This window comes from Colobus angolensis, unplaced genomic scaffold, assembly GCF_000951035.1.
Source record: "Colobus angolensis palliatus isolate OR3802 unplaced genomic scaffold, Cang.pa_1.0 Scaffold221, whole genome shotgun sequence".
NCBI classification, from domain to species: Eukaryota; Metazoa; Chordata; class Mammalia; order Primates; family Cercopithecidae; genus Colobus; species Colobus angolensis.
In genome coordinates, this window is record NW_012115389.1 from 3,520,554 (window position 1) to 3,531,625 (window position 11,072).

Genomic DNA, 11,072 nt, shown 5'->3' on the forward strand with positions numbered 1-11,072 from the left:
AAAAGATATAGGCTCTTAAGAAGGAAAAATGGTTGGAGGGGGTGATACATACGGGGTACCTCCTCCTGCAATTTGGCTGGGGATTATGATGGGAAAGGGGAAGCCCTGTTTTCACTGTTCACTAGGAGTGAATTCTAAGACAAAATTATTTGTAGGCTGTGCATGGTGGCTCATTCCTGTAATGCCAAGACTTTGGGAGGCCAAGGCTGGCGGATCACTTGAAGTCAGAAGTTCAAGACCAGCCTGGCCAACATGGTGAAATTCCATCTTTACTGAAAATACAAAAATTAGCCAGATGTGGTGGCATGCACCTGGAATCCCAGCTACTCAGGAGGCTGATTCATGAAAATCACTTGAACCCAGGAGGCAGAGATTGCAGGGAGCTGAGACTGTGCCACTATGCTCCAGCCTGGGTGACAGAGCAAGACCCTGTCTAAAATAAAAAAAATTATTTGTAGGTAGAATGTAGTTTATTGTAATAGAATGCAACTTGTTCTCAAGTTGACATTTGCATCTTCATGACAAATTTCAGAACACTCCAAATATTTAAATTGATTTTTCCTTCGTTTTATTCCTCCATTTTGATCTAGAGCAATGAATTGCTCTACAGCATTTGCAGGAAAGCAAGATTTAAGGTTAGAAGTCTTTAAACAAATGAAAAGTTGATTATCTAAAGATACAGATTAATTAATCTGCCTTTTCTAGAACTAGCTCCTTTAACATAACAGTAAGAATATTGACTGAACTATTAACAGATCTCTAAATAAGATCAAAACTAGGCTGTGACAATTTTTAGTGTGAAAAAAATGGACAAGGATGAAATTATATTATTTGGTTTTGTTCTCAGGCAGATCAAAATATTTCTGAACATAAAAAAGTTATTCAATGTATGAATCAAGCTTATGATATTCTCTGGAAAATGTGCAATACCCACCCTGCTGAAATTCCCTTGCTGTTGGGAAGATGGATCCTTGTGAAGAATGCACTGTCAACTGAAAGGCTGAATGGGAGAGAAGGCAGAGATCGTATTGGGTGTCTGCCTGCTATGCCTGCTATGTGCTCTCATTTACTCCATTTTTTTTTTTTTTTAGGCAGAATCTTGCTTTGTTGCCCAGACTAGAGTGCAGTGGTGCAATCTCAGCTCACTGCAAACTCCACCTTCTGGTTTTAAGCGATTCTCATGCCTCAGCCTCTGGGGTAGCTAGGATTACAGGCGTGTACCGCAATGCCGGGCTAATTTTTGTATTTTCAGTAGAGGAAGGGTTTCGCCATGTTGGCCAGGCTGGTCTCAAACTTCTGGCCTCAAGTGATTTACCCGCCTCAGCCTCCCAAATTGCTGTGATTACAGGCATGAGCCACCGCATGCACCCGGCCTCACTGACTCCTAAGAGTCCTGTCAAACATGTCTCCTGTTTTTTTAGATGAGAAAACTGAGGCCCAGAGAGGCTAAATAACTTTTCTATTACTTCCCAATGTTATTAACACCTAATATATAAGGTTTGAGCAGTACTAGGAAATTAACAGATCCCGTGGCCAGGCGCGGTGGCTCATGTCTGTTATCCTAGCACTTTGGGAGGCCAAGGTGGAGAGATCACTTGAGCCCAGGAATTTGAGACTAGCCTGGGCAACATAGTGAGACCCTGTTTCAAAAAAAAAAAAGAGAGAGAAATAAAAAGAAAGAAAGGCAATTGCCTTGTGCAATTGACAAGCCTTTCATTTTGCAAAAAAAAAGGAAGTTCTGGGCAAAAAGTGTAAGGCATGGCTTTTCTTGTTCATCTGGCCTACTTTCTTGTGTTTGGCTTTAGATCTAGTTTTGTCCAAATTATACTAAAAAGGAAAAAATATTTTCCCAAATATGCAAGCATTTCTATGAGCTAGAAGCAATGGTGGCAGAGGAAAAGGGAACGGAAAAACGTTTTTACCTGTTAACCTCTTTATTTTGTCATTAAGGAAATTCACTTATTATAGCCTTTTTATAGCTTTATATTACCACAATGGTCCTCAAACTTCAGTGCAACAGAATCTCCCAGAGGGCTTGATGAAACAGATAGCCAGCCCTGCCCCTACAATGTCTCATTCAGTGGGTGTAGTGTAGGGCCAAGAATTTCCAACAGATTCCTGGGTGGTGCTGATGCCGGAAGCCATACTTTGAACAGCACAGTGTGACTAGATCGCTTCTAGTATGATGCAACTCCCCTCTCTTGGCTCTACTTGCTTCTCAGAATTCTAATAAGCAAAGGAGCTCATGAAGGGCTATGAGGGGATTTGTGCCGATTGTGGCATGATTCCTCTTTTGTAGCAAGGTGCTCCTTAATGAGATGTGGGCAAGGTGCAGATCTGTGTGTGGATCCTTAGAAGAAGTGTGTGTATGTGGGAAGCTCTGGGATTTATTCTGAACCTCCCTGTCTTCGTTCTCAATGCCTTCATAATCTGTCAATACAGAATAAAATGTAGTGGAAAGTAACAAATACCCTAAATTATTTTTAAAGAGGTCACCTGTATGCTCTTCCTTATTATAAGGAAGACAAGGATCCTGATGAAAAAGATGAAATGATATTAGGTAATTTGCCAAAATCATACAACTTTATTTTTTTCAGACAGGGTCTCACTCTGTGCAGTAGTGTGAACATGGGTTCACTGCAGCCTTGACCCCCTTAGGCTCAAATGCTCCTCCTGCCTCAGCCTCCAGAGTGGCTGGGACTACAGGTACACCCCACCACACCCAGCGGTTTTTTTTTTTCTTTTTTTTTTTCATTTTTTGTAGAGACAGGGTCTCACTATATTGCCTAGGCTGGCCTCGAACTCCTGAGCTCAGGTGATCCTCCCGCCTTGGCACAGTGCTGGGATTACAGGCTGAGCCACGGTGCCTGACCTTCACACGGCTTCTTAGTAGTAATTACAGAGTTCAGGCTTCCCAATTCCAGGGCCCTTTCTGCTACCATCACACTGTGTAAGAAACTTTTCTTAGCGTTTTGCCATTTCTATTTTTTTTTTTTTTTTTTTTTTGAGACGGAGTCTCGCTCTGTCACTCAGGCTGGGGTGCAGTGGTGCAATCTCAGCTCACTGCAAGCTCCTGCTCCCGGGTTCACACCATTCTCCTGCCTCAGCCTCCCGAGTAGCTGGGACTACAGGCACCCGCCACCTTGCCCGGCTAGTATTTTTTTTGTATTTTTTAATAGAGACGGGGTTTCACCATGTTAGCCAGGATGGTCTCGATCTCCTGACCTCGTGATCCGCCCGTCTCGGCCTCCCAAAGTGCTGGGATTACAGGCTTGAGCCACCGCGCCCAGCCTTGAGCCACCGCGCCCAGCCTCTATTTTTTTTTCTGTCTTTTTTTTTAACAAATGAAAATGGACTAAAGAATTTTTGTCTCTTTCCAGTTAGATAAGAGATACCCATAAGCAAAGGTCTGAAGGCAGCCAGCCAGAGAGAGCCAAGATACGGAAACATACACAACCTGGGGAGACAGGAGTGATCTGGAAGAGAATGCAGGTTTGATCCCTTCCCAACTCCAGTCCCTCCTCCCAACTTGTCTCTCCTTCCCTCTGGAGATGTGCTAGCAGGCAACAAATGCCCAAAAGGCAACAGGGAGAGGAAAGAAATGTGCCTCACACACAAAGTGGACTTTAGCTTCTAAATGAGAGCATGTCTGAATACAATGTAGAATTGGGCAATTTTTTTTTGAAACAGAGTTTTGCTCTTCTTGCCCAGGCTGGAGTGCAATGCTGCGATCTCGGCTCACTGCAACCTCTGCCTCCCGGGTTCTAGCGATTCTCCTGCCTCAGCCTCCCGAGGAGCTGGGATTACAGGCATGCGCCACCACGCCTGTCTAATTTTGTACTTTTAGTAGAGACAGGGTTTCTCCACGTTGGTCAGGCTGGTCTCAAACTCCTGATCTCAGGTGATTCGCTCGCCTCGGCCTCCCAAAGTGCTGGGATTACTGGCGTGAGCCACCGCACCCGGCTGTCTTGTGCAATTTTAAGGAAGATCAGTCCCATCATCTGAATCTACCAAAATATTCAGGGAGACAGTAGCAGTCATCAGCAGTCACTAAGTTGCTTCTGGAGGAAAGTTTTATCAAAATCTGTCTTTCTCTTGCAGTTACCAATATTAATGCTTTACGGTACATTTTGCTTCTTCGTTTATAAAGCACTTTTACAATGGGAAAATCTTGTGAAGTACAGTCTTTAGTTACACATTCTGAAATGAGGAATGGCTGAGACAGGGCAGGTGAACTCTTTCTCAGTCACCAAGCTGAAGTTTGCACATGAGATATTAAGAAACGATGCAAGCATCTTGTAGATTGTCTTCTATGTGTTTCTAAGGACCCAGAGAAGGCGAAAGAGTTGTTGATGTCTCTCTGGCCCGAATTGTTTGTGAGACCCGTATACTGAGCTGCCAACTCCACTGACACTTGGATATCTCTATCTCTTAGGCTTCTCACATTGCCCCACGCTCATGTCAGTATGTGCCTCCATATCCAGGCTGGCAATCTGGAAACTTCATTCTTCACCCCACAGTTCCCACAGCAGATAATCAGGTATCACGCCCTGTCAGTGTGCCTCCTAACAGCTGTTGATCTCACCCACGGATCTCCAACCAAACTGCTCCTACTTTAATATAGGCCATTGTCAGTTCTTGTCTGGATTATTCTCTTTTTTAAAACTTTTATTGATTGTATTATTATTATTTTTTTTTTAGAGACGGGGTCTCCCTATGTTGGTTAGGCTGATCTCGAACTCCTAGGCTCAAGTGATCCTCCCACCTCAGCCTCCTGCGTAGCTGGGACTACAGGTGCATCCCACCACACCCAGGTTGCCTGGATTATTCTAACAGTATGTAAGTTAACCTCTTCTCAACCTCCAGGCCTCAATTCTCTGCAAGCTAGATGCCACTGACATTTTAGGGAGAAACATCTGTCTCACGCAGGGCTGTTCTGTGCCATGCAGGATGTCAAACATCTATGGCCGTAACTCATTACATACTCTAACACCCTAGCCATTGTGGTAACCAGACATGTGGCAGCACATCGGGGGTGGAGAGTGGGATGTTTCACTAGCCCAACACTGAGGATCACTACGGTAGGAGGATTGCATCTTTTCCCTGATAAATTATTTCAATGACTTTGTAGGATAAATCTCACATCTTGAAATGCCCCCCCGGCCATCTCTGCAGTATCATTTCTATAGTCTTTAAGAAGGACCCTAGTTATGTTTAGATTTCAAATACTAGAGGCAATCCCATCTGCTTTTCCGGGAATTAGGTAAGCCTCCGAGGCTCACAGGGATAAGTAGGATCAAGCACAATGTGGTTTTAAAATTAGCCTTATTTAGAGTATTGCCTCTTTGTTCATTACTTATACCTAGTTATTTGAGATTGTTGAAACAAATAGAAAAAGAAAGCACAGGGTTAAGAATTAGCACTGGGCTTTAGTACTCAATATTCTTTTGTGGGCACATTACACTGAGGTCCTCATTTCATCATTTAGGAATTGTTACTCTACCTCTGGTCTCTAAACATAGGGGTTACACTTAGTGAAGCCTCTCTTGAAGGTTACATGTTAAACTACACTTCTCCTGTTAAAACTTTTAATGTCGACCGGGCGGGGTGGCTCACACCTGTAATCCCAGCATTTTGGGAGGCCGAAGTGGGCAGATCACGAGATCAGGAGATCGAGACCATCCTGGCTAACATGGTGAAACCCCACTCTACTAAAACTATAAAAAATTAGCTGGGCGTGGTGGCGGGCACCTGTAGTCCCAGCTACTCGCTACTCGGGAGGCTGAGGCAGGAGAATGGTGTGAACCCAGGAGGCAGAGCTTGCAGTGAGCCGAGATTGTGCCACTGCACTCTAGCCTGGGAGACAGAGTGAGACTCCATCCCCCCCAAAAAAAAGAACAAAAAAAACACACAAAAAAACCTTTTAATGTCAACAAGTGATAGAAGAAGAATATGCACAGTTGCAAGATGACCTCACTCATAACTGTAATACTACAGTAAAGATGTCTCACACTTGTAATCCCGACACTTTGGGAGGCTAAGGCAGGAGGATGGCTTGACTCTAGGAGTTGGAGACCACTAGCCTAGGCAACATAGGGAGACCCCGTCTTTACAAAATATAAAAAATTTTCCGGGCATGGTGGGGCACGCCTGTGGGTGTTGTAGAGCCCGAGGTGGGAGGATTGCTTGAGCCAAGGAGCTGGAGGCTGCAGTGAGCCATGATCACATCACTGCACTCCAGCCTGGGTGACAGAGTGAGACCCTTTCTCAAATAAACAAATCATGATTATTTTCACCGCCATGCTATCTTCAAACCCTCGTTAGCTTAGCCAAACCTGTGTTATCACTTCAAAGTCTCAGCTTTCTCATATTAAATGAAGGGCTCAGCTTATTTTCCTAATTCCAATTATATAGGTTGGAGACAATAAGCAATCTGTTAGGAGAAGCTTGCATGTGTATCAAAGTTGTACCAGGTCGTCTGTGACCAGCAGATCCATTTCCAGAATCTCATTAGAAATGAATAGTCATGGCCGGGTGCAGTGGCTCATGCCTCTAATCCCAGCACTTTGGGAGGCTGTGGCGAATGGATCAGTTGACGCCAGGAGTTCAAAACTAGCTTGGCTAACATGGCATAACTCCATCTCTACTAAAAATGCAAAAATTAGCTGGGCATAGTAGTGGTCGCCTATAGTCCCAGCTACTCAGGAGGCTGAGGCATGAGAATTGTTTGGACCTGGGAGGCGGAGGTTGCAGTGAGCCTCAGTTGCACTACTGCACTCCAACCTGGGTGACGGAGTGAGACTCTGTCTCAAAAAAAAAAAAAAAAAAGAAAAGAAAAAAAAAGAGCAGTCATGTTGTTTGACTGAAGTCCTAAGTCTCCGATTCCAGAGAGCGTCCCGCCCCATGCCGGGAAGGAAGGAATTCGTGCTGAGAGACCAAGAAGAATCTAGACAGACAGGCCTTGCTGGGTTTCCCCATGAAGTCTGTTAGCATTAGATCATAGCCTTTTTGTCCAATCATATTTCTCCACATCCATACTTTGTTGAACCTATGCATTAAAATGAACAATTTCCCCTGCATTTTTGGGTCCTCATTCTGAAGGCTCCTTGGTACACATTAATACAGTTTGTATGACTGATTTAAAAAACAATAGGGCCAGGTGTGGTGGCACATGCCTGTAATCCAAGCACTCTGCGAGGCTGAGGTGGGCGGATCACTTGAGTCCAGGAGTTTGAGACCAGCCTGAGCAACATACCAAAACCCCATCTCTATTAAACATGTATGTATATAATTCTCTATTCTTGACTCGGATTTCAAAATAAAAAAATAGAATACACTGTGAGGGGCCAAGACAGGAGGACTGTTTTAGGTCAGGGGCTTGAGACCAGCCTGGGCAACATGACAAGGCCCCATCTCATGGTGGCACATGCCCGTAGTCCCAGCTACTCAGGAGATGGGAGGATCCCTTGAGTCCAGGAGTTCAAGGTTACACTGAGCTCTGATGGCATCACTGCATTCCAGCCTGGGTGACAGAGCCAGACTCCATCTCTGCAAAATATGAAATCAAAATAAAAATAAATGTTTAAAAGTTAAAGAAAAAAAGAAATAGTCATGTAGATTTGAATTTATATGTCACTGATTTTGTGTTTGGGTTCCAAGCGCTACTACTATCTGGGAATCCCTGAACTGCGTCCATTTCCTTTCTCAGAGAGTTGGAGAAAGAGGTTCTAACTCTGGTTCTGGTTACTGGTTGGCATTTCAGAGGAGGTTTGTGTGACCATCCAAAAACTGGACATAAAACTTTATATTGGGGAGTCAGAGATCAGCTAGAAGATTAATGAGATTCTAATTAAAGGAGCCCAGGACCTTTGATCATGAATAGAGATCTCTGTGGATTCATGCCTATCCTAGATACATTCATTCCAAACTCTCACGATGCTCTATGAACAAAGGGTGCTAAGTAGTTCAAAGCAGAGCTTAAATGTATGATGAATATCACAACAGATAAAAGCAATCAAAACTGAGTCACAGTGAAATTACAGAAAGAAAATCCATGGCATTTAATTAGATTGCATTTTATTTAGATAAATGAAAATTTGCCCCAAACAGAACTAGGAATCAAATATTGTCTTCGACTAGAGGTAATTGCTAAGCTGGAAGCTTATGTTGAAAACTAGTATTTCCAGCCGTTGACTATCTGTAGTTCCAAACATCAAAGGAAAATATTGGAACAATTTATCTATGTACAGAGAGAGGCAACTCATGGGTACCATAAGCAAAATAACCTGAGGGGGAACATTTGATATTACAAGAAGTGGCGAGAGTTTACAAGTCTTGCATTGCTTTCTATTGTACATGGCTCTGTAGTAATGCCAAAAATAACAAAATGTAGGCACTTGCTCTGACTTCTGCAGTTTACATTAGATTATGTACTTCATAAATTAACAGCAGCTTTAGAATTATAAAACAGTATTGTATTTCATGCTACTGTTGGTGTTCCTCTTGTTAAAATAATGTTCTCAATGGACATACATATAGAGCTTGTACAGAAGTAACTCTGGGCACATCCAGATAGTACAAAAAGCAGTCATGAAGCAGCTACTCATGGAATCTCAACTGTGACAGCCAGCGAGCACCTGGCCACAGGTGGTAGGAAAGGACAAACACGGGTGGAATTTAAACAAAAACATCAATTTCCCACAAACTACACAAATCTTTAATCTGTTCAAAACAGCACAGAATGTCTTCCTGCCAGAGAGGAAGGCAGTATGAATTTGTTATAAATTGCTGTCATTTCCAAAAACTCTTTAGTTGATGTTCAGAACTAGACACCAGCACTTGGATTTAAATCTCAGTTGCCCCCCCACCAAAAAATTATATATATATATCTCCAGGAGGATATATATATCTCAGAGGTTCTTTGAATTTGGGGATTTTAATAATGATGCATGGGTAGCTGTTATATATATCTGAGAATAACTCCTAAAAGATGACTTCCAACTACAAACAAGACTATACACTGCTATCATGAGGTGTTTTACTAATATGGCCAATTATGTATGAAGTTAGATTTGTTAGCATAAAAGAAACTACTTTCAGTTTTAAAAGCAAACTTTCTTTCCATTAAAACTAGGCTTTCCAGCTAATCGGCAGTCAAAATTCAAATTCTCAAACTGCAGTACCAAGTTTGAGTAAAATCTAGAAAGCTATATGCCAGGCCAGTTCTACATGTCAAGAGTAGATAAGTGACACTGTTCTTTGTGTCTGACAAAACCCTTAATGCAGGCTGAGGCAGGAGAATCACTGGAACCCGGGAAGTGGAGGTTGCGGTGAGCTGAGATTGTGCCATTGCACTCCAGCCTGGGCAACAAAAGCGAAATTCCGTCTCAAAAACAAACAAACAAACAAAAAACAAACCCTTAATGTATGAGCATGACTCATCATTTTGACGTTTAAAAAATTTTCCAAGATGTATTTCAGGAAAGGCATTTTTACTATTAAGCCTTCTTAAAATTTCTTTCTAGAGACATTTGTTATTGTTTGAAACCAAAAATATTAACACAAAAAAATTTGACATTTTCAGGAACTACCAGATGGTAGAATTGTAGCAAGAATGTCAATCTGAAAAGCTACTCGTTTATTTCGGGAAAAGCATCTCTGCCATTGCTTCCTCTGAACACACAACTCAAACCAGTGAAAAGGGGTTTCATGTAATGACTACATCAGAAAGTTCTAGCTTATCAATCATTATCTTCATCATTCTAATGTGGTACACATCCCAGGCTTCCTGGTATCTAATAAAACCAGCAAATCTAAGTGAAGCAAATATTTTATTTAAATCAGTCGTCAAATCACAACTTATCCAAATCAATGTGTTGCAACATTGTTCTTAAAAGAATGGCACAAATATGGCACAAACACAATCCAGTATCTATCAAAATACCATTTGTAAAGAACCTGACTTATTTCATGCTGTGTGTGAATGCAGTCCAGCATATAAGAGTAGAATCAAAAACTTACAACAATTCTTTTCTTCATAACATATAAAACATTTCACTACTTTGCCTCAGGATTAAGCATACTTATCGGTCCAAACAACCATAACAAGTAGGAAAAAGGATGTAAAGTTAATTTGCTACCAGAATATAACTTCTTTCTAACCTCCACTGGGTTAGAAAGAAAAAGTTCCCAATGGCAATAGAACATTCTGTATGTTTCAAAATGCTTTTTAGTTTTAGCACACCGTGCGTAATAGGAAAGTGACCAATTTCAGAGTGTCACTAAATATGGACCTCAATCATTAGTGAATTTTAAAGAATTGTACCTTGATCAGGAATGTTACTTCTAGGAAGCTCTGTTTTTCGCGGGTTATAACTGAGGCTTAAAGCTCCCCAAGGCTGCACTATGGCACATGCCCCGTCATATACTGTGTGATACAAAAAGCATGTAGTATCCTGGACATTTCCTTAAACATTAAGAAAAAAATATACAATAGATACAGGAGGAGGATTACTTAAAACATACATATAAATACATAAAGAATGATACTCCAGTTTGAGAAGTAGAACTAGGTATTGCCAACTCCAGTTCCAGGTTAAGAATTCAGGACCGTAAATCAGAATTTATATGGTTATCAAGGGAAAATAGTAGGTTGGCCTTGGGAAGAGGAAATGTTTAAACGGCTCTAGCTCCTGATGAAGCCTCAGGATTGTCAGGGGCTCTCTGGAAATGACATCAGTTGATGTGCCTGCTCTCCAATTCTCAAAGTTCTGAAATACTGGTCTTCAGTCTCAGCAGCAGCGTTCATTTTCTTCTACTACTTGTCTTCACATTCTGGTCTTCCAAATAGACAATGAGTTTAACTGTAGGAGGAGGAGAATCAGCATGAATAAAATCTCCTTTTTCTCTCTCATTTATTAACAACAGGATAGTTGTCAAAGTGACCTAATAATACCATAGTTTAACTACATTAAAGAAACAGGCCGGGCGCGGTGGCTCAAGCCTGTAATCCCAGCACTTTGGGAGGCCGAGACGGGCGGATCACGAGGTCAGGAGTTCGAGACCATCCTGGC

General features: G+C 42.1%; 1 protein-coding gene across 3 annotated transcripts in view; it reads right to left on the reverse strand.

Moving 5' to 3' along the window:
• Positions 1 to 8,036: 8,036 nt before the first annotated feature.
• Positions 8,037 to 11,072, reverse strand: part of AKAP12 (A kinase (PRKA) anchor protein 12) — a 122,224-nt gene continuing 119,188 nt past the window's right edge. For 2 of the 3 annotated variants that reach the window (XM_011943773.1, XM_011943776.1), the window contains one exon: positions 8,055 to 10,862. The gene's annotated coding sequence lies outside the window, so the exon portion shown is untranslated. Of the gene's footprint in view, positions 10,863 to 11,072 lie in introns of all 3 variants that reach the window. The other variant, XM_011943775.1, reaches the window with a different exon arrangement.